Below are 24,743 nucleotides of genomic sequence, written 5' to 3'. Positions count from 1 at the left end.
TTGAATGGTGCACTGGGGGAACAAGGGACCACAGATGCTGTCCAATGTGAGTTAAAATACCACCAGTAAGATTAGATGACAATCACAGGAAGGAAGTGACTAAACACAGGTCGTGTCAGACAAATGGACTGGAGCAAAGGCTGACTCGGGAAGCCTCGGAGATATCAAGAGGTGGTCGTAGGGCTGCGGAACAAGTATGGCAGTGTGCGAATATCGAGGGCTACTCACCAATGCATCAGTGCCCCACCTTTCAGGAAAATGGTAGAAGTGCCTATTTTCGCCTCCTCCCAGTTCAGCATGGTCCCAACACTCGCTTTTGCCAATGGAATACGAACGGACGTGGCCTCCGTCCCTTTTCTGGTGATGCCTTTTGAATAATATGAATAAACACCCACGTTCTTTTGTTCCCCTGGCCTCACAACCAAAAACCATGCGGGTAATAAAGGCTCTGTCTGGAGGCTCTCTCAGTGAGGAGATTTAAGAACGAGCCCCCAGCTCACTTGAAATAGGCATGAGGCTTGAGCAAGAAATCAACATTTCTTGTTCTTAGGTCACTAACATTGGGGGCTGCTTTATGATCGGAGGGCTACCTTGCTTATTCTAGCTGATACAGGCAGGTCGCCAGTCCGCGTGGCCATGGGAGGAACCATCTGGTAGGGCGTGGGGACGTGAGAGACTTCTGCAGATCTTTTTAAATAACAGAGTCCTCTGAAGGACCTAGAGAGAGGGTGTGCTTTCAGATGCCAGATTGAAACAGATGCGAACAGAAAAGCAGTAAATTCAGCCCTAAGGATTCTAGAAGGTAAGGCAAGCATCCTGACAGGTATACTTGTCTTTTCCTGACAGGAAAAAGTATACACCTTCGTTCAGAGACAATACTTTTGATCCCCCTAGAACTAAATTCAAGCTGGATGTGTCCTCTGGGGATTTGTTTAAAGGATGAGCAGCAGCGTGAACATCTCCAGCCACGGGATCGCAGAAAACACTGGCAAACCGGACAGTCCCTTCAGTGACCCCATCGAGACTGAAAAGGGTATAACTTAAAATGGTGAGGCGGGGAGCCATTTGCTACGAAAATTTGAGAGAAGCCGGACCGAGCGAGTTACTTGGTCTTAACCCCGACCTAAGTCAAGGTTATCCAAACTGCAGGCATCTGTAAAACACGCCATAAGCTCCCCCCACACACACCCCTCCCCAAGACCCCCTGCTCTCCATTGAGTTACTTCCCATTTTATTTAAGTTGATTACCATTTATTTGCTTAGATTTACTTTTAAAGAAAAAAAAAGTGTTTGAATAGGAGAAATTGAAAATCAGTATCATCAGCCATAAATGGAGATGCACTGAAATCCCCCAGGATGATAAATACCCATGAAAACAAAACGGCGAATACAAGTATTCAGTGTTACCTGGATACTGTAACTTGCTAAAGTTTATAAGCCTGAGGCTTGCCTATTGCTAAAAAGGGGGGGGGGGGGGGGAATTAAAAACGATAACATCCACCTGAGTCTTTCTCCTGCATGTACCAGAATGAATGAGAATTATCAAAAGAATATTCTGAATACCAAACAATTCAACGCACTACCTAAAACTGTTTCAAGTACTCTCTGTGGTAGGTGTTCCACAGCCGGGGGAGCACCGATCACGGTGGCCGTGAAGTCAGGCCTCTCAGACAGTGGGGCACAAGCCCAGACCCTGTGCTCTGACCCGCCACCACGTTCTCACAGAGGCCACGCTTCCCGCAGGCTGCTCCCAGCCGTGACTGAGGCAGCAGGGTACTGAGGCCAGGAGACTGGTCCTCGCCCACCAGGCCGCTGCGGCTCATCAGCCTTGTCGAACGTTCTCAGAACTGCGCTACTCACTAGAAGGTTCCGTCCCACCTCTCTTCACCTGAGTCAGACCCTTCCCGCAGGCTGGTGGCTCTCCCCGCATCTCTCCAGGACCCTCCTGTTGTCCTCTGTAGGTATTTCCCCCAGTGAGCTCATGTGTGTCCACCCTGCCCCACGTCTGCTTCTCAGGTAACCCAGGCTCGTAGGTTGACATGCCTAACACATCTTTTGGAGACACGACAGCCAGGCAGGAAAGTGCCCCACCGGGTTGTTCTGTCCACGCATCAGAGGTCTGAAATGAACCTCTGGGTGGAGGAATCTCTGTCTCATCGTCTCCAAGCCACGCCCCACAGACGGTCTACAATGTTGCCGGCGGTGAAATCCACAAGATCTCGGTGAAATCCACAAGATCTGGGTAGAGGGACTGAGGAAGGCAAAGCCGACACTGTGCGGTAAAAGTTTAAGAGCTGGGTTAGATTCTTCTGCCAAACCCTGGGCAAATGGCGCCTCGGTTCAGAGACTCCGTCCAAACTCCACCTGCTCTGAGACGTCTTCCCCAGGCTGACCAGGGGCCACGGGTCTGCAGGCTTGTGTCAGCACAGGCCTTCCCGAAAACATCCACCACGCTGCCCTGTGACAAGGGTGGAGTCACATCTTCAGAGAATCAGGTTGGAAAATCAGCCTGGAGCAAAGATTATGTAAGGAGAAAATAGCTTTCAAAATCCCTTACGAAGGTCCCGTGATACAGAGGGACAGACAGTCTCACCCAGACCGTCACAGCTAGTTTTTCCTCCCGTGGTGGGAAAAAAACCACTGTGCCTTCGGTTAGGCCCCTCATAAAGTAGTTGGCTCGCGTTTAAAGACCACATTGCAAGAAAAACAGAAGCATGTTGGATCTTTAGATGTGAGAAATCGCACTCAACAGGAGATGTTCTCTGAGAGGTACACACAACCCGAGGCTTCCTGAGAAAACCCCAGCTTCCTCTTCCCACCTCATATTCCAGCTAGGGTCTGCATTTATGAGTGGAATAACAGCCACTGAAATCATTATTTCTGTCTCTTACTTTTCATACTTCGTGTTCGTTGAATTCCCAAAGGTTGAACTCGGTATCTACTATCCTATCTGTCTCTCTCACTAGCGTCTACTTGACTGGAAGCTTCCTAGCCTCCACCAACACTGTGCACACAGCTGGTATTAAAAATAGGAGGGCAGCTGCAAAAAGAGAAGGGGGGAGGCAAACCATAAGAGACTCTTAAATACAGAGAACAAACAGGGTTGATGGGGGGCGGGGGGAGAGGGGAAAGTGGGTGATGGGCATGGAGGAGGGCACCTGTTGGGATGAGCACTGGGTGTTGTATGGAAGCCAATTTGACAATAAATTATATTTTTAAAAAATTCTAAAAATATGAGGGGAAGGGATGCCTGAGTGGCTCGGAGGGTTAAGTCTCCCACTCTTGATATCAGCTCGGGTTGTGATATCTCAAGGTCGTGGGATCAAGCCCTGCATCGGGCTCTGTGCTAACAGCACGGAGCATACTTAGGATTCTCTCTCTCCCACTCTCTCTTCCCCTCCTCCACTCATGCTGTCTTTGTCTCTCTCTCTCTCTCTCTCTCTCTCTCTCCAAAAATATAAATAAACATTTTTTTAAAAAATAAAAATACGAGGGGAGAAAGAGGAAAGGAGGGATGGATGCAAAAAATGGACACCAGACAAATGCATTCCTGGAAGTTATCTTAGGTTGGTTTCCCCAGAAAGACAAGGACTGGAGGGTGATCCCAGGATCATGATGAAGGGGAATATGAGGGAGGCAGTGAACAAAGGGTAGGAGCCCTTCCAGAAAGGATGAATGAATGAGCGATGCTATGAGCAACTGGGGTTCCTTCCTACTGAGGGCTTTGGGAAGACTTATGGCACACAACCCAGAAGTCTCCTACACAAGGGCAAGAAGGCTCAGATATTTATGTACCAACTGTGCCCACAAGCACGGGCTCACATTCCCGTGGTGAGAGCGATCCCTCAGGCTGAGACTTAAAGCTTCTCAGAGGGAGCCACCGGTGTGTAGGAGATGGGAATTCCAAGGGAACAAGGGTGAACACAGGCACCCACTTGTCACAGAGGGAATGACATTCTGCTACTTTTATTTCAGTCCATGCCCACTCTCTTCCCAATTAAAAACAAAAAACCTGCTCTAATTTGTCTCCCCAGCGAGCACTGTCGATTGCAGCAAGGATGCCAGAATTTGAACATCTTGGGATTCTGATATTTTTTTCCTCCTGCCAAATACTTCTTTGTTCTGATTGCATTTTAACCATGAGCCTATACATGTCACCTGTGTCTCTCTCATGAGCGCTCTCTCTGTAATTTTTTTTTCTTAACGTGTATTTATTTTTGAGACAGAGAGAGACGGAGCATGAACGGGGGAGGGGCAGAGAGAGAGGGAGACACAGAATCGGAAACAGGCTCCAGGCTCTGAGCCATCAACCCAGAGCCCGACACGGGGCTCGAACTCACAGACCACGAGATCGTGACCTGAGCCGAAGTCGGACGCTTAACCGACTGAGCCACCCAGGCGCCCCTCTCTCTGTAATTTTTGTATAAAGGAGTGCCTTGGTTTTAAAGCAATTTTTGAAATAAAAAGTCTACTTGTAACATCCTAACTTCATTCATGTTTTAAATGTGCAGAAATGTACGAAATCTATAAATCTGTATAATGTTTCCAGCAACTAGTTGCACAGTATCCTTGACTACTAACATCATTCACATTTAAATGTTTATACGAAGCAGAATTTTTTATTAGTTAAAACAAACCTATAGGGTGAAATTAAGATTTTTACAGTCTTGGAAAGAATTCTCCCTCGTTGTCCATTAAGAAGTTATCAGGATGAAATGTTTGTTAAATTTAAAGGTTAAAATTAAAGATCACAGGATCATGAAGCAAACAGCCTTTCCTTTAAATTTGCACACACGTGCCAACGCTTGACTGGAGAGGTGAGGACCTAAGAGGACCTAAGTTATATAATTCTGATTCAGTGCCCTGGATCGGGGCAACCTGGTCTGAAATTACGAAAACCGAAATGGAGGTTCTTTTTCCACAAACGATGGGATACGAATTTAGAACATCTATGGTCTTGCTGCATTCTGAGGATCAGTATTTCTACCCTGCCCATTGGCCTAAGCCCCAAATAAATTTCTGTCCTGTAAGGTTCAATGCAGATTGCGCCCTGGAACACCAAGCCTCCTCATGGAAATCCCAGTCCGTGTCCGTGTCCGATGAATGTGTTGCAACAGTCAAAAAGGTACACCTTCCTTTAAGCAAAAGCTGTGTATGAATCCCAGATCTGTTTATTCTTGCTGTTGAGAAGGGAATGGTGAGCTCACTCTCCGCGGATCGATGTCTCGACCTTCCTCAGCCTTCCATGACTCATCCCTTCAGTCTCTGCCATTGAGCTCCAGACCCCTGCCCTGAACCCTCGCCACTGCCCCCATGAACCCCTCCTTGAATAAATAACACCAATGTTCAAACCTCCCAGATGTCTTTGTTATCTTAGGGAGTGCTGTGGTGCATTTTGTGGTAAGGACCAGACCTGCTTCTATTGTGGCCACTCCACAGAAACAGGATGGACGCTCACCTAAAATCTGGTTCAAATGTCCAGACTGAAGACACCGCATACGTACCAGGCGCGTATGAAAAGGTTTACTACTTGCATAATAAGGCTCTCTGGGTGAGCAGGGGAGGCTTTGGAGCAGGTCCAAAAGGCCTCGGGAGAACAAAGAAAGGAGCGTGACTTGGGGTTTTTATGGTGGTCTAGAGGTGATCTCCACGAGGGTTTCCATGTGTGGTCGAAAATTCCTGCCGGCAACCAAGTAGGAATCGCCTGGGCTTTCTTATCCGCTTGCCCAGATGTGGGGCAGGAGAAAAAGGCTGCGTGAGTTTTAAAAGTTGTCAGCCGTCAAGCATCCAGGAAAGGGAACCAGACTCTTTATGACAGCTTCTCAATTCAGTCGTATCTTCCGATAATGAAATCATGATCGATACATAATGAGACGGATGGCTAACTTGGGCATTTGCAACATGCCAGCCGTCCACTATTTACAACACATTGTTTCGCTGAATTCTCCTAACCCACCTAAAAGCTGGTGCCTTTGTTCGGGTTCTCCCCGAAGGGGAACTCGAAGGATTTGGAAAGAAGGCATTTATTTGAGAAGTTAGGGCGGGAATCTAGCGAAGGCTTGGGAGGGGGACTTGTGGAAGGGAGGAAAGCCATAAAGGATGCTATAATAAGCTGGTTGCCACCTGGGGTGTCTGGAGCCGAATCTAACTCAGGATCCCCCCTCCCCCCCCGAGAGATGTGTGGGACAAAGTGTCATCCCCCTGGGGGGGGGTGAGGATGTGGGATGTTTATCCATCAATTCCCACCCCCATGATTTAGAGGTCGCGCCTGGGGGCATCACCTCCAGCACTGCCAGCTGGGCAGAGAGAACTTCCAGGCAGAGATGCCGATGCTTGAAAGAAGAAGCTACCAGCGGGCCCGAGAGTCTCCTCTCAAACAGCAAACTGCTTCCAAGGTGAGCCCTGGAGACACCAGGGAGGCAGCTCCTACCTACCCGCAGATAGTCCCCGTTATTATCCTCATGTCACAGGTGAAGAAATGAAAGCTCCGAGAAGATAAATACTCTTTTCCAAGATCACACATAGAATAATTAAAGAGCAGGAGCTAACAGCCAAGACCATCCGACCCCTGAGCCACACTGGCAAGCGAGGCACGGGGACTTAAGAAGCTCTCCCTCCTTCGGCGAGGGGCACTGAAACCGAGGCAGCGGGGCAGAGGGGTAACAAGATGCGCTGAGGCCAGACTGTATCGTTTCAAATCGTAACACTGCCGCGTGGGAGCTTGGCGACCTTGGGCAAGTCTTTTAACCTCTGTGCCTTGGTTTGGCCACCTGCACAATGGGGATAACACCAGCCCGTTCGTCACACGGTTGTTACAGAGAGGTTATGTAGCGCCTGGTAAATGCCGTCATTCATTTTACAGGTCTGTCATTTAGTTTGGCAGGTTTCCTGCTACCTGGGTTTCGTTCCAAACCTGTAGTTTTAGAAAATAATTCATCTGACCTGGTTGACTTTTTGGAAACCGTTTCATACGTTTCCCTCCCTTTTCTGTGTCCTCTTCTCAAACCTCTCACTATGTTCCCTGCCCTAACAGCAAAAATCAACGATTGCTTTTCAAATCCTTCAAATTCTCCTTTTTAGGGGAACCTAAATGGGTAGGAGATAGAAAATTCTATTTTTTAATAGTTATGAAAAATTGTTTAAATATTTTTTAAATCTGTAAATAGGCACCATATGTATCTATGGAGTGAGAAGATCAGTCACGTCCAGGTTCTGGTTTACTGTTTATTGCGGACCCCTCTACGCGTTGGATTTACAAGACTTGTCTTTCTGAGAGTCAACCTTTATATCCGCACCTGCAGGACCCTACCCCAAATACCGCTCCCTCCCAGGCTTTGATTAGGCCATTCGTTATGTTCAAGAAGAGCAGGTAAAAAAGACAGGTCACATAAAACCCAGGTTTCCTGGCCATTCAGTGTCTGGAGATTGATTCCCTGGCCCCTTTATGTGCACACAGCACCCAAGGAAAAGCCTATCTGGGAGGTGATGAGCAGAGCAAATGTTCTGGCCACATTGCCTCTGGACCATTCTTCATCCCTGTCCACCCTCCTCTCTCTACTGACTCTAGTGACCCTAATAAGAGTCAGTACTTACTGGGAATTTTCATATGCCTGATATTGTTCGAAGCACTTTACATGTATTCCCGCATTTAACGCTTACGACACCGAGGAGGTAGTTGCTTACCATTATTATTGTATATTTGCAGAAACTAAGACATACCAGGAGTTGGGCTGACTGCCATCAAATTTCAGGAACTTCTTCCAATGGTTCCTTCGGCCGTCTGCGTCATGGGTAGCCAACCCAATGAGAACTGACATTTCAAGACCAGGCTTGAAACAGCAAGCAAATTTGAGATGTCTCCTAAATTTGCCCCGTCCATTCATTCACCCACAAAAACTCACTGCAACCCTGATTCAAAACACTTACTTAAACACCACCCCCCCCCCCCAAAAAAAAAAAAAGCTTTGGAAAAGTTCTGTCTGACCCCACAGAGATATCTTTGGATATTCAAGCAAAGAGAAGGAAAGTGAGGCAGAATAATCAAGAAGAAAAAAAGCCCTCTAGTCTGCTGGCTAAAACACTCACTCCACAAACTGCTTATCAGGTGCTTTTTTTTTAATCAAGAAAATCTTGAGAGATTTCAGCATAAAAATAAAATTCTTTCGTTGGAGGCTATTTTCATATTCCTTTAACACCGAGTAACACCCTCACCTTGTAGCGTTTGATTTCTTTTTTTAACAGATTCTGCCATAAGTCAGTCCACAATGAGTGTTATCATACTACCCTGGATAAGATACTCTGAGCTGAGTTCAGCATCTTGAGGAATAGAGGTATGCCCCGGAGGAATGCTCTGGATGCTATGGTTAATTAACTAATTTACTCAATCAAGTTTAGCAGTGGTTTTAACTTTAATGAGACCATTACATTTTAATATGGAAATAACAGCCTTGTATCCTTAACAATCCCCACCGCCCGAAAATCCACCTCCCTCTTCCGTCCACCTCACACGAGGATTGATGTGGATTCTTGACCCTGAACGCTCAGTGAGTGTAATACCCAGAACTTGTAATGCACGAGCGCGGGGCCCCTTACAGACCCAGCCCGTGTAAACACCATTCTGCCTCCTGGTCGCCCCCGATGGACGCTCGGAACGCACCCGGCAGTTGTCAATGGTGAGAGCCAAGCACTGTCACTTTGGTAAGAGCCAAAGCCCTGTCATGGGCAGAGTCCTTTCTAGATGAACGTGCAGTGGGGGCTTCTGATACTGAAAACTCATGTGAGTGAGGAAGGAAGGCAAGGCCACGCCAGAAGTTCCGAAAGGAGAGAAACAGAAGGAAGCGCCCACGCGGGCAACCCGGGTTTCAATTTCCTCGGGGGGCCCACCCCTTGGGCTACCTGTCCCCAAACTGGGTTGCATTTCATCAGGCTCCTCTACAGACCAGCAAATCGCTAATATAACAGCCTTCCATGCTCTTCCTGAGAACTTTTATTATTCCAGATACAGTACTTTGGAGATTAACTGCGCAAAGTTTTACAAGACCATGAAGGTAATGAATCATGAATCCTGTAAGGGTAAACCCAACACGCAGAAACCAAGTACAGCTGTCTTATATTTGCTCTGTGTGCATTTTGCTACCCGTAATTTTGTCATCAATTTTCATCTTTTGTTTAAACATATTTGTCTTTTGGACAAGATAGGTCATATTTCATAGGTTTGATGAATTTTCTCCTTGGTCCAGTTTTACAGAATTTGCACTTAATTAATTGCCCAACCTTTAATTCGACAGACTGTTTTTAATGGCTATGTAGTTTCAAAAGCATATACACAGTGGAATTTCTAAAAAGTAATTGTTTTTGTGTCACTTCCAAAGAAAGTCGCAATTATTAAAATGTGTAAAGAATTTGTCAAATGTGCAATGGGCAATAATTAGGAAGATATCAAATAAACCTTTAATGGATATTTTTAATTTGGTGTTCAGCAGGAATATTTAAATAATGCAACAAAATATGTCATTTCTCGCCTCAGGACTATAGAAGCCAAATCCCAATGTGAAAATGCACCTTTCAATTGCATAGACTGGGTCGTTCTGGAGGTGACACTCATAAAAGATTTTTCTAGGTCTTAGCAGAGCCGTAAAGCAGGAGCCCCTCATCCGGCAGACAGCACAGAATCCAAAAATCTGCCTATCAAAAGCATCATCCAAGCCACAGGGCTCTTCTGTGCCTGGTAAAAAGCAGGCAGAAAAAGAGAAGACAAAGGTCAGCCCTTGTCAATTCTTTATAAATGTGATGGTGCTGGGTGTTCGCAGGGAACTGCTATGTTTCCCTAGCAACTTTGTGTGTGTGCAGATGCGTTTAGTACATTTTTTTCCCCTTGTTATTTTCAGACCGTCTTCTTGTACTGCGGAGGATTCTGAATGTATTCTCTCGGTTACACGGGCCTTTTTATTAAGGGGATTAAGAGCTGACATTTTGGGGAAGGGAAGTTTGCTGAACTGGGGGCGGTCAAAAGTCATCTGTTCCTTTTCCTTGTTTATTAGGGGCAGGGAAGGGACATGGGAAATAACGTGCCCCACACTCGGCTCTTGGTTCATTCGCCTGTCACGTTTATTGGGCGCTTATGCATTACCCAGCACGGTGCTGGGCACACAGCAGGGGTGTGCAAACTTTGTCTGCAAAGCTCCAGACAGGAAACATTTTAGGCTCCGTGGCAGCCAGACCGTCTCTATCACAAGTCCTCACCTCTGCGTCTGTGTGTTGCAGCAGCTGCAGACAATCCATAAATGAATGGGCGTGGCGGGGTGCCAGTAAAGCTTTCCATATGGACACTGAAACCTGAATTTCGCATAAGTTTCACAGGTCACGAAATACTATCCTTTTGATGGTTTTTTTTTTTTTCCAACCATTTAAAAATATATAAAATGTATTCTTAGCTTCTGGGCCACACAAAACAGGCAGCAGGCCGGATACGGCCCGCGGGCCATGGTTTGCTGACCCCGCATGCAGAACTGGGGGTGGGGGGGTGTGCTCTCACAGGAGTGACCATATGGACACAGGCAGTAGAGAATGCATCAACAAGATGACATCAGGCTCCTGTAAGGGACATGAAGGAATTAAGACCGGAAGATGTACTGAAGAGTGTCTGAGAGGTGGAGGTTACTTGGGATGGGGCCGGCAGGAAGGCCTCGCTGGGACCTAACCAAGAGCCTCGCTTGCCGAGGCATCGCTGCGCAAACCGCTAACTCCCTAAGTCAGCTGCACTTGACATTAATTCATAGACTCACGCTGCGAAACACAGAAAACAGAAAACAAAGCAAGCGACTCACTCGACCCTGTTTTCAAAATTGTGGAAGGTAGGCATACGCTGGCAAGAATAATCAAACCTGTTAACATTACAGATTTCCAGGGGCTGTGCGGAACACTTAATCCCCAGGCACTAGGAGACAGGAGTTTTAAATGTGCAGCACCCTTTTTCGAAGCAGCGGGGGGTTCTCTCACTGGAAATAGTGCCATGACCTCAGGTCAGTTGTCGCCTCTTTCCACTACTCATAGAGTTGAAACCATGGCGCCCTCTCGACTTCCAAAAACTTGAAGTGACTGGGCCCCCTTTATCTACATCTTCTTGAACTACGCAAACCTTCTTTTTCAAGGCTGCTGAAATGTTTTTTCAACAGAGATGAATTATCTTCATGAAAGTTCTCCTGGAGAAAACAGAATCATAAAGGGACTTGGCACTCAATTCACCTTTTGGGGACAGGCCAAAGGTGAACAATGTTTCTCCTCGTTTCCTAATTTGCTGGCTAATTTCAGACACAACGTCAAAGGATTTGATGGTAGTTTTTATGTTACTCGAACTGTTTCACAGTAGACCATCCGACAGTTGTGAGACAGGAAGCTGGTGCCAGGGTGGTTATTAGGAGGTGAATTTTTTTTTTAATTTTTTTTAATGTTTTTTTTTATTTATTTTTGAGACAGAGAGAGACAGAGCATGAGCGGGGGAGGGGCAGAGAGAGAGGGAGACACAGAATCCGAAGCAGGCTCTGGGCTCTGAGCTGTCAGCACAGAGCCCGACACGGGGCGCGAACTCACGGACGGTGAGATCATGACCTGAGCCGAAGTCAGACGCTCAACCGACTGAGCCACCCAGGCGCCCCAGGAGGTGAATTTTAACTCCAGGGTTCTCACTTGGAATTGCCTTTTGGGGGCGACAGGGCTTAAAGAGTTATTTGATTGGTTTGGTGGGTTGGTTCCTTGGTTGGTTTTAATTCAGCAACCATCGGTGGTCCTTTTAAAGGGCTTTGCTGTCTCCTACACAGAACTTATATTTCCACTCCTGTGCTCTTTTCCAAAATCAACATTACCTGTGTAAGGGTGTGCATGCGCGCGCGCGCACACACACATACACACACACACACACACACACACACACACACACACAAATACAGCTGCAGTACACCTGGAGAATCTCCAGATTCTCTTGAGAATCTATGGCCATGAGACTTTCTAGAACCCACTTGACACTTTCCTCCTTTTCAAAGTATTTCCACTACTGTTAGTGGAAACCATAAGAATTCTTAAGACCTGCATCCTCAGCCTGGCACCTCACTGAAGGTGGGACCTCAGAGAAGTTACTCCATCTCACAAAGCTGTTGTTAGAATCAAACAAAATGACCTATGTAAAAACAACAGGAAAACTACAAAATGGTAAAATGTTTGTAGGTATTCTCGTTGCTACCCCTATTGTGATCTTAGCAACACTTGAGGCTCCCGTTTGAATGAGACCATGTTTGTGTGTGTATGTGTGTGTGTATGTGTGCGTGCGTGTGTGTATGTGTTGACCTGTTGCCTTTAACCAAGTTCAAATTCACCTGTAAACCCCCCAAGAATACAGAATTAGGTTTGTCACTTTGTCCCTGTGCTTTATGCAGTACTGTGCACAGAGGAGCCTCCAAAATGGGTTCCTTAACTGAGACACCACTAACAGCCAAAGAACTTTCTCACTCATGAGTGCCGTGCATCCCTATGCATAACGCTTGCCACCAGTGAAAGAGGGTGACTCCCCAGATTCCTGCTTTGAAATAGGGCTCCCACCAGGATATCACTCCGAACCCAAGTCCCAGAGATGTTTTGTGAAGTGTGTCGGTGGTCAAACAACAGGAGGTGGCAGCCTTATGGGACCGCTTTTACACAGTCATGGGGTGTGGGGTAAGCCACTGGGTCACAGAACTTCTGCTAAAGGTAAACATCTTCTTTCACTCTGGGGTCTCACAAATCCACTTGAACAACGATGCTGGCTTTCCACTAGCAACTATTTACATCCCTGCCCAACTATCTCTTCAAAGTCGCGTTGGAAAACACTCAGGAAGAGTGTCCTATAAACTAGGGTTCATCAAGTCCATTCACTGGACTACCACAGGGATCAGCAAACTCCGACCCAGGGGCCAAATCCAGCCCACTGTCTGTTCCCTACAGCCTGCAAGTTAAGGATGGTGGCTATTTTTTCAGTCGTTTTAAACTTTATTGACATATAGAATAAGGTTTACGTAGATTCAAAAAGTTAAATAAAATGTTTCATGCCCATTAATGTTAGTATTTTTAATACTCACTAATTTTTTGCATTGGCTTTATAATTTTCGTAGACAATGTTGAATATTTCAGAAAAAAAAAATAATGCTTTGAAAACACAGAATCTAATTTCCATCCATGTTTCCGTGGATTTTTACATTAATTTTTTTTTCAATCACAGTATGGTTGACATGCAATGTTACATTAGTTTCAGGTGCACAACGCATCACGAGGGGAGCCGCCATCTGTCCCCATACGACACCGTTACGATACCATTGGCCCTGGTCCCCATAAGCTACCTCTCTTCCCCCTGACTTGTTCTTGCCGTAAGTGGAAGCCTATGTCTCCCATTTTACTTGACCCATCTTGCCCGCCCCCCCCACTCAAGAACAATTGTTATATTTGTCAATGGTTGAAAAAAATCAAAAGAAGAGTCCTATTTCGTGACACACACAAGAAAAACACATGAAATTCAAATTTCAGTGCCCATAAGCAAAGTCTTTTGGGGGACACAGTCATGCTCATCTGATTGTGCGGTCTATGATCCCTTCACTCTACAGTGGCAGAGTTGAGTGGTTGGGAGTTAGTCCTCAAAGCCAAAAATACTTACTATCCGGCCTCTTACAGGAAAAAGTTTGCCAACTTCTGGTCTAGAGCACTACTTTTTAAAAATGACAGAGAAAGGGGGCACCTGGGTAGCTCAGTCGGTTGGGCGGCCGACTTTGGCCTGGGCCATGATCTCAGGGTTCGTGGGTTCGAGCCCGCATGAGGCTCTGTGCTGACGGCTCAGAGCCTAGAGCCTGCTTCGGATTCTGCGTCTCCCTCTGTCTCTGCCCCCAGTCTGCTCATTCTCTCTCTCTAAAAAATACACATTAAAAAAAATTTTTTTTAATGACAGAGAAAGGAATTGAAAATACCAGAGTGGGGCGCCTGGGTGGCGCAGTCGGTTAAGCGTCCGGCTTCAGCCAGGTCACAATCTCGCGGACCGTGAGCTCGAGCCCCGCGTCGGGCTCTGGGCTGATGGCTCGGAGCCTGGAGCCTGTTTCCGATTCTGTGTCTCCCTCTCTCTCTGCCCCTCCCCCGTTCATGCTCTGTCTCTCTCTGTCCCAAAAATAAATAAAAACGTTGAAAAAAAAATTAAAAAAAAAAAAAAAGAAAATACCAGAGCGTATCCCATGTGGGAAGGAGAACTAGCATTCTGTGGAACATTCACTTCAACACAATGCACATATATTATGTATGTGTGCACATGCTGGGTCACAATGATTGTATCCCTCACTGTGAATCACAGTGCAAAAATTTTTTTTCAATGATTCTGGAAGCAGATTATAACCTGCCTATGTCTTATGCTTACAACTCAAAGAGGTCTTTGGTACCATTACGTAAGGTAGCTAGATGGTGAGCAGGGAAGAGTAGAAAAGCAAGTCTGACTAGCAAATTCATGTAGGGGCACCTGGGTGGCTCAGTTGGTTAAGCAGCCAGCTCTTGATTTCAGCTCCAGTCATGATGTCATGCTCGTGAGATTGAGCCCCACACCAGGCTCTATGCTGTGTGTGGAGCCTGCTTGGGACGCTCTTTCTCCCTCTCTCTTTTCCCCTCCCTCACCCATGCATTCGCATTCTCTCTCTCTCTCTCTCTCTCTCTCTCTCTCTCAAAAATAAATAAACGTTTAAAAAATTCAGTATTCCGCTAGCTATGTCTACACAAAGCATCTCATTTAAGATTCTTTCCCATTAAGGAACAGATGATATTTGCCAAAAAAGCATTATCAGTGATCTATAGAATATTCTCCCATACACTAGGACGGTTTATCAAAGACTACTTACACAGAATCAGTGTATATTGTTATGGTTTCTTTAAGCTCAGAGAGGGCTCCATTCCTAAAGTAACTTTCCATCCACCCATCGGACACACAGTCATCAAATCAGAAAGACGAGGAGCAGAGAGATGCGGGTAACCTGCGTAAAACCACCCCAGTAATGATTATACTAAGTAATAATTATTGTAATAACTAAAATGATATTTATTCAACACGTGCTGTCAGGGATTGTACCAAGACAATTCAGCCCTCGAAACAACGGTATTATATGGGGTAGTTAGCACCCCCATTCTCCAGATAAAGATACTAAGGCGCAGGGGGTTATTCGGCCGCCCAGGAATAACTCGCGAAGGCCGCCCAGGAAGTAAGAAAATGACATGGAATTTGAATTCTGGCAACAGGATCCTCAAACCTGCCCTGTTGACCATTTCATTATGCTTTCGTGCCACTCTTACATCCCATCAACTCATGTCTGCTGGAAAAAAATGAACCAGTTGAGCGATAGAGCCACAGAATGTACATTTTACTATGGAAATTGTTCTATAGAGATAATGCTACAACAATCAAAATAATAAACACCACCGCTGATATTGCCGGGAATTCGACCGTACTGATGCTGAACTATCCCCAAATTTGAATTAGAGAGGCAGAACTCAAATTATCCCTTTTGCCTGGTACGTAGCCCGAACGGCATATTTTTCTGAGAAACATTTTGTGCTTCCTAGCCTCCTCATGCCCACATGCTGCCAGGTGAGAGCTATAGCCTTGCTAACGTGATCCATCAGAAAAATCAAGGGGGGAAATAGTCATGATCTGATATACTGGGCACTCTTAAATTACAGCACAGCCACCCCCCGTATAGTGCAGGGGAAGACAGAAATGCGGTGACTAAGCACATGGCAGGCTGTCGCGAATGTGAACTGGGGAGCGGGGCGGGTCACTGAATCATGTCCTAGCACCTCCGCACATCCATCGAGACGCAAGGTAGCCAAGCCGGCTTGCCCGAGATGAAAGTCTGAGTAATCCGGAGGAGGCTGTAATTCTTTATAAAACATACACTAAGTAGTTTTGTTGACGCTTACATGACATTTCCAAGGTGGTTGGGAAACCAGACCATTTGTTACACAGAATCTAGATCAATACAGTGTGTGGAGGAAGACGAGCAATGCTTAAAAAATAATAATAATGATTTAATTGAACAAGGGTAGCATAATTCCAGACCTCCAATGTCTCCAATTTTATGTTTTAAATTCAAGGTCGAAAAGAATGGAAAAAAAAAATCACAGCAATATGGCACGGCACCCAGAGCCCAATTCTCTCCTTCGATACCATTTAAAGAAGAAAAGAAGGTATTTTCGTCCCATTAGACAAATATATATATATAGATATAGATATGTAGATATCTATAGATATAGATATCTATATATTTATATATCTATATATATAGATATATAGATATAAAATACAGAAATGGTCAACGGCTTTTATCCCTGTTCTTTTATTTTCTCTTTCTTTTCTTTTTTTTTTTTTTTTTTTTTTTTTAGGGGCTGTCGTCAGCGTCACTCTGACAGAACCCTGAAAAATTAACACATCACTAGGACTTACCATGTAAGATTTAACTTTTGATAAACAACAAAGTGGGTTACTGCTGTGCTAGCTATTTTTAATCCACCTTGTGAGTGTGCTTTTTTTATTGCTTTATACAGCATATCTGATTCCCTCTAAAGCACCAACTAAAAAATCTATCCAGCTGTCATTTGCTGCCCGGTAACATCTATCATCACACAGCCTGGCAGGTCTAGTCTATGAGGCAGAGGGGAGAGGAGACAGGAGGCAGAGTCAAGGACTGTCACATGGGATGGGAAAAAAAACTTGTCACAATTATTTATGGCTCTTGCTGGGGCACATCATAGGACACATAAGCCTGTTTCAGTTTCAAGCACCCCTGCACGGCTGTTCCCTTGTCGAAGTTGGACGCAGGCAGGTCTGCTTTACACATACAATTTCCTGAACAATGCCAAGCACTTGGGAAGTGACAGTGACAAATACTGGGGTTGGTGGCTGTAGCTCTGCGGGCTGCTATGAGCACGCGGGTGTCAGTAATCAGGAGAAGTACCACGTGAAGGCCCAGGGCCTCCACTCCCCTATTCCGCTCTTCCTGGTGAAAGACTTCCTTCCTCCTCATTGCTTTTAACTGCTGGGCACACGTGTTTAGACAAACAGGAGACGGTGCGTTGCAGCCGTATTTTATCATTCGAGGCCGTATTCATCCGAGGGCTTCCATATTCACCTGTTCCTTCCCTGACCCATCCCCACACACCCAGAGGGAGAAACCAATCCCAGGGGTTCATCCCAGACGGTTTCACGTCCGCTAAATACCCAGGCTCCTGAGCAGTTGGTTCAATTGAGGTTCTGCCTCCGGATGTTTTCTCAACAGCAAAGGCCGGATCCGATGGTAATTTTGTCCGGTTCTGTCACCTAAGTCCTGCCGTTAAGACCTTTTGGTCTTCGTAGCCTCATTCGGGTCTACCCTTTGGCCCTCTGGAGGGACTCAAAGGCGACTCCATCAACATTCTCTCTACCCAACAGACCCTGGCAAACCTAAGAGCTGAGCTTGCAACGTTTAAGATAATTAAACATAAAATGGGGGTCCGGTCCAATGAGTGACTCTTGCACACTTTATGACTCCAGCACGGCCCGACATTAACCTAGGTGCCCACACAGAGCCCTCGGGCACCTTGGCATCGCCTGCCCGGCCCCTGCTGATGAAAAATGGCAAAGACCCTAATTAAAGATAATAGGGGCAGAATCAAATCAGAAATTAATAGGGGAAGAAGAAAACCTGTGAATAGAAGTATCCAGGAACAGTGGAATTGGTCCAAGTATCTGTTCAGAAATTGCTAAACCCAGGTCACCGGAGAACTTCTCGTTCCCTCTCTCACACCCAGCCCTTCCCACACTCCCGTTACCCATTCGGCCTCTGATCATAGTTCAGTTGGCAACATCTGTTTCCCTTCCTTTGAGGCCATTTTCCCTTGGTGCTTTCACGAGCAATACCAAGGTGACCTTCACCCACTGCCCACACCCCCACAGCCTTCTCACATTCCCAAATAGGAGGAGGACAACCTCTCCCCTCCCCAGGCAGGAGATACATGGTATTTGCACCCTCTCACTCCCACCACTGCCCCTCCATCTAATTGGCGACTTGGCGGTCACAGGTAGGCTTGGTATCTATGAGACCACACCCCCCAGCATAGACTCACTACACTGGCATTCCTCACAGTCTCCCCGCAAGAAGGTTCCCACAACCAGCTCAACTCACGGGGCAATACCTATCATTAGGATGCAGACTTCACTCAAACATGTACAACTTCTATCCCTCGCATTTTTAGAGGGGAAAACAAAACATGTATTCAATCGATATTTTTTGAGTAATGATGGGCCAGGTGTGCGGATAGAGCGGGGAACACGAACAACATAATTTCTGTTTTCATGCAGGTTTTCCCATGATGCCCCTCTCGTTTACAGAAGTGAGCGGTGCATGGCAAAGCAAATACAGGGTGTAACAGAAAACACACTTCACGCAGAGACCTGCCCCGGTCTGCAGGATAAGGGGTCCCTCTTGGGAAATGGCGACGAAATAGATCTTTGAGGATGCGTAGGTGGTATCCGGGGTGGCGACTTGAATGAGTTACTTAGTGTCTCCACTGGGAAGATGAAAGGAACTCAGGTAGGTAAGGAAGCACCACCTAACCTATGAAAGGGTCAGGTTGTTGCCAAAAGGAGAAAGGGGACAGATACCCTAAATGTCACCAGAGGGGCAGATCAAAGGCTGTGGAGTCAGACAGTTCAAGTCCTGACTCTGTCACTCACTCCCAGTGGGTGCTGGGCCACGATTGAACCTTTGTCCATTTCCATTGCTTTGCCATTAAAATTGAGATAATAGCACCTGATTAATCAACCAGGATGACACATGTCAACCCTCTGACCCCCTTACAACTCTCCCTGGCAGATATGCAAAAGCGCTCGGTGAATCCAAGTTTGCTCTTCATCGTTACAAAGAAGAATGGAAGGCGGGGCGGGGGGGAAACAATGTGTAATTAAGAATCATCGACAGAGAACCATCCAGAATTGCAACATAAAATGGATAAGCGTACCTTGTTATTTGAGCAGCACCGACGGCTCAGTAAACATTCCCACATTCTTGATCTCATTCAGTCCAGCAGCAACCTCCTTAAGCGAGAAAGACGGGCGCTTCCATTTTCATCTAATAAATGACAAACCATGAATCAAAAAGTGACCTATTCAAGATCTTCCAAATGCTGGGAACAGGTCTGGCCTGCTCTCCAACCATGAAGTCAAGGCACCGTGGACCGCAGGCTGCGCAGACCCTTCTTTGGATAGGGATCGGACTGCTTAACCCATAGCCAGGGACAGAAAACTGTGGCTCAAGGGCCAAATCCTTTTGTTGTAAATAACATTTAATTGGAACACAGCCATGCCCATAAATTTACATATTGTCTATGGCTGCTTTTACTTACAATGGCAGAGTTGAGTAGCCATAACAGAGATCAACCAGATGGACAGCAACACTGAAAATGTTTATTATCTGGGTCCTTTACAGAAGCATCTTGCCAAGGCTGATCTACACCACGTGTAACATGACAATTCCAGAGCATGTGTTGCCAAAATCAGGGTGGAAATGTGCTCGCTTCGGCAGCACATATACAAAATCAGGGTGGAATTGGGTACTTAATATGAATTACCAGTGTAACAATTCATCAAAACAGGTTTATTACCAAAGGCAAGGTTTTCTGATAGTTTTAAATGCCTATACTATCGAGGGACGCCTAGGTGGCTCAGTCAGTTAAGCATCCTACTTTGGCTCAGGCCATGATCTCGCGGTTTGTGAGTTCGAGCCCCGCGTCGGGCTCTGTGCTGACAGTTCGGAGCCCGGAACCTGCTTCGGATTCTGTGTCTCCCTCTCTCTCTGCCCCTCCCCCACTGGCGCTCTGTCTCTTTCTCTCAAAAATAAACATTTAAAAAAATTTTAATGTCCCTACTATTTAAAAGGGACTTACAACTGAGTTTTGTGGTATTAAAAGTTATTACTAATTTGTGGTTACATTTTTTTTTACAATTTTACTCTATAAAGATACATACATATATTGAATAATTTACAATGAAAATAGACAACGCCTGGGATTTGCTTTAAAATACACCAGGAAGGGGCGTATGGGTAGCTCAGTCGGTTCAGCCTCCAACTTTGGCTCAGGTCACGACCTCATGGTTCGTGAGTTTGAGCCCCACGTGGGGCTCTGTACTGACAACTCAGAGCCTGGAGCCTGCTTCAGATTCTGTCTCTCTCACTCTCTCTCTCTCTCTCTCCCAAGATAAATAAAAAACACATTAAACATTTTTTAAAATACACCACGTAAAAAAGGCAGATGGAGCTGGGGATTAGTGAGGTGAAGATGGAATAAAGGCGGAAAAATGTCAGTAATGGTTGGAGCTGATTGACGAGGTACAAAAGGGGATCATTCTACTTTTCTCCTTACTTAATATGTGTTTGATAATTTTCATAATAAAAAGTTAATATTTAAACAGGGACTTTCAAAAGGCCAGATTAACCCTTTTTAAAAAAAAAATCTCATCTGACTATAACAATGCATATTTTTATTATTGCAGAATAATGCTTATTATCTGCAGATATGGCCCAAATAATCAGCCACGTGATTTGCTTTCTCAGCAAAAGGAGACCCAGTGAACATTCTACAAAGAGCCCATTGTTCGTCCTTCATCTGTGATGTTCTTCCCTCCCAGCTTCTAACCTGCTCTCTGCTCTTACATTTGTACATTTTTCAACATGATATTAAATATTTAAAGAGTCATTTAGGGAACTAAAGTTCACTGTGGTTTGATGTCTTGTAACCACAAAATAACGTTGTTCTACGTGATCTTTCGCGTCAACAGAGACCAAAGTACTTTCGTCTACACGTGGAAGGTGTAACCCTATCTAAGTCACACGGTTCAGGTGAGAGTACATTGGGCTTATGAGCCATTGAACAGAGTATAATTAAAGACGCAGCTGCAATTTTCTGTACATTAAGTATTAGATTCTGCACACTTACATCAATTTTGTTGACTGATGGAAAGAATATTGTCTTACGCTTGAGATATTCCCCCTTTTTGTCAGTGTGGGAAACCCTACAATAATAAGCATTCGCCTAAGGAAACTGAATATGGTTAAAATCTTCAAATCATCATCATTTATCATCATCTTTATCATCATCTTCTTCTTCATCATCTTTACCATCACCTCCTGTATCATTCACATGGGATTAGCAATTTGCCAATCACACATGATTTCTTTTATTCCTCACCACTCCTTGCGATAAACTGGCGTTGCATCATATGTGAATTCAACCATGTTAATAGGGAGAAAAAAGCAAAAAATACAAATAGCAATCTAATAGCATATCTGACATACTATAAAATTATATTTTGCATGTGTGCTGTCTCTTTTATAGTGTACTTTATTTTATGCATTGCTATACATTTACAAACACCTAACCTATACTGTGTAATTGTGTACATAAAACCAACAGTACTCTATTTAATAGGTGATAGGGGAGTTCTCAAATAATAACATTAACTATATCCAATTTATAGCTTCTGAGTTAATTTAAAATCTGAACTCTGGGTAAGCTGTGACTTCACCGTTTTATTACACCTATTGTATAGATACGGAAAATGGAGTTTAAACAGCTAAGTACCTGGCACAAAAACAGACACTCAGATCAATGGAACAGAACAGAGACCCCAGAAACAGACCTACAAACATATGGCCAACTAATCTTTGACAAAGCAAGAAAGAATATCCAATGGAATAAAGACAGTCTCTTCAGCAAATGGTGCTGGGAAAACTGGACAGCGACATGCAGAAGAATGAACCTGGACCACATTCTTACACCAGACACAAAAATAAACTCAAAATGGTTGAAAGATCTAAACATACGACAGGAAGCCATCAAAATCCTCGAGGAGAAAACAGGCAAAAACCTCTCTGACCTCAGCCACAGCAACTTCTTACTCAACATGTCTCTGGAGGCAAGGGAAACAAAAGCAAAAATGAACTATTGGGACCTCATCAAAATAAAAAGCTTCTGCACAGCAAAGGAAACAATCGGCAAAACTAAAAGGCAACCGACAGAATGGGAGGAGATACTTGCAAATGACATATCAGATAAAGGGTGAGTACCCAAAATCTATAAAGAACTTCTCAAGCTCACCACCCGAAAAACAAACAATCCAGTGAAGAAATGGGCAAAAGACATGAATAGACATCTCTCCAAAGAAGACATCCAGATGGCCAACCGACACGTGAAAAACAGCTCCACATCACTCATCATCAGGGAAAGACAAAGCAAAACCACAATGAGATCCCACCTCACACCTGTCAGAATGGCTCACATTAACAACTCAGGCAACAACAGATGCTGGTGAGGATGGGGAGAAAGAGGATCTCTTTTGCACTGCTGGTGGGAATGCAAACTGGTGCAGCCACTCTGGAAAACAATATGGAGGTTCCTCAAAAAATTAAAAATAGAACTACCCTATGATTCAGGAATTGCACTACTAGGGATACTGTATCCAAGGGATACAGGAGTGCTGTTTCAAAGGGGCACATGCACCCCCATGTTTATAGCAGCGCTATCAACAATAGCCAAAGTATGGAAAGAGCCCAAATGTCCATCAATGGATGAATGGATAAAGAAGATTTGGTGTGTGTACATATGTATATATATATGATGGAGTATTACTCGGCAATCAAAAAGAATGAAATCTCGCCATTTGCAACTATGTGGATGGAACTAGAGGGTATTCTGCTAAGCGAAATTAGTCAGTCAGAGAAAGACAAATATTATATGACTTCACTCATATGAGGAATTTAAGATACAAAACAGATGAACATAAGGGAAGGAAAGCAGAAATAATCTAAAAACAGGGAGGGGGACAAAACAGAAGAGACTCATAAATATGGAGAACAAACAGGGTTGCTGGAGGGGTTGTTGGGGGGGGATGGGCTCCATGGGTCAGGGGCATTAAGGAATCTACTCGTGAACTCATTGTTGCACCGTATGCTAACTAACTTGGATGTAAATTAAATAATAAATTTAAAAATGATAAATGAAATGTAAAATAAATAAATAAATAAATAAATAAATTTAAAATAAACAAACAGCTAAGTAGCTCCTGTGAACATTTAGACATAATAATGGACAGATTGTGAAGTGGTCCTAAATCTGTCTGAGAACAAACCTTTGCTGGCAATCACTACACTCTCTTCTGAGAGTAGTTCACGCTGATAAAATAGAGAGAGAGAGAGAGAGAGAGAGAGAGAGAGAGAGAGAGAAGCTAGGACTTTAACACCCCGTGTTTTGTTTGGTTTCAGTTAGCAAACAATAAGATAGGGAAGACGGTAGGAGCAAAATCAGACAAGCTAAAATAGGAAGAGTAGCGTTTCATGGGTGAAACATCTCAATTTGCTTTTCCACACTGTGCTGGCAGAAAGATGTTCAGTGATCAGGCGGTCCTTCTAAAGGAGTTCTGAACCTCTAATCAGTAGCAAAGCAGAACTGATTAAGACAACAGTTGAGAAGCTCCCCTACTCCTAATTCAGCCTCTGCCCAGAAGCCATCTTCCTTGTTTTTCCAATTTCTAGGTTGCCACCTGCTTGTCTTCCTGTCGTAGCAGAAAATTGTCACGTGAACTAGGCAAAAAGTGGAGAAAATAAAGTCTAGTCAACATAACAGGACAGTCTGCTTAGAATTGTAATGTTCCTTTAAAAGAGAAATCGTGCCCAGGCTGCGCCGCGTGTAGAATGTAGAGCTTTCCTGAGGTCTGTGATCTCCTGGTATCAGAAACCTGGAGGACGTGTTCACTGAGTCAGTATTTCCAGAAATGGGCAAATAAGAAAGTCGCCTGCAGAAAGACCCTCCACTGCATCAATGAAAGCGACAGTTCTGGAAGGAAACAAGTTGTAGGTTCGGCAGTAAATAATAAGCTTCGTGCCCTTAAATAGAACTTGGAATCATGTCTTCCCAAAGAGTCCTCTTGGGGCTTTGGTGTTTTAGTGACAGTTCAAGTTCACTCCTTTGAAAAGTTCCAGTGCACCCCCCAAGTCCACGATATCCCCTTTGAAATAGCATACCAAATTTAAACATGTGTGAATTATTCACTCTCTTCAGGCCCCAGTATCGAAACATTTTTATTTAGAAAAAGAAAGAAACAGAGCTCAAATAAAATGAAGAGGAGTAATACAAGGAGAGCAGTAAAATTTGTCATTAAAGGAAGAACAGACAAGGCTCTAAGTTTTCAAAGGACACAAAACACTCAACCTTTAATTTACTCATCGACCATGTATTTCCTCAGTGTCTGCTATATAGAAAAGAACCGTGTCTGTGACCTCACGTACATACTAAAAAAGTTTCTCATATGCTTTTAATTTTCTTAAGTTCATCGGTAGGTGCTCAGAACAAAAGGCAGTGTCAGTATGGAATATTCCACCAATAGGATACCAAAGGAGCATATGCCCAGAAGTGTGAGGTAAAAGATACGAACCTCCTGTATATTGTAGGGGAAGGGTCTCTATTTTCCTCTTGGTATGAGCGACCCTCCATTTCATTGAATGAGGATGCATATCTGTGGTTCAAATAATGAAACAGCAATTGTTTTCATTGCCAGAGGTAAAACTGGCTATGCTGGACTTATTGAGGGGTGATAAAGGTCTGAAATTGATGGGAGAGTTGAGGAATCCTCAGGTGTTACTAGAAGCAACTTAAGTTTTATTATTAGC

The 24,743-nt window shown here is 44.7% G+C and overlaps 1 long non-coding RNA gene across 2 annotated transcripts in view; it reads right to left on the bottom strand.

The window, feature by feature from the left end:
• LOC121019905 (uncharacterized) overlaps nucleotides 1-24,743 on the bottom strand; it is a 393,836-nt gene that overhangs the window by 326,269 nt on the left and 42,824 nt on the right. For both annotated transcript variants that reach the window (XR_005785807.1, XR_005785806.1), the window contains one exon: nucleotides 19,042-19,151. This is a non-coding gene — a long non-coding RNA (uncharacterized LOC121019905). The remainder of the gene's footprint in view (nucleotides 1-19,041; nucleotides 19,152-24,743) is intronic.

This window comes from Herpailurus yagouaroundi, unplaced genomic scaffold (assembly GCF_014898765.1).
Source record: "Herpailurus yagouaroundi ecotype Mexico unplaced genomic scaffold, PumYag 246, whole genome shotgun sequence".
Classification (NCBI taxonomy): domain Eukaryota; kingdom Metazoa; phylum Chordata; class Mammalia; order Carnivora; family Felidae; genus Herpailurus; species Herpailurus yagouaroundi.
This window is presented reverse-complemented; position numbering and strand designations above follow the sequence as displayed.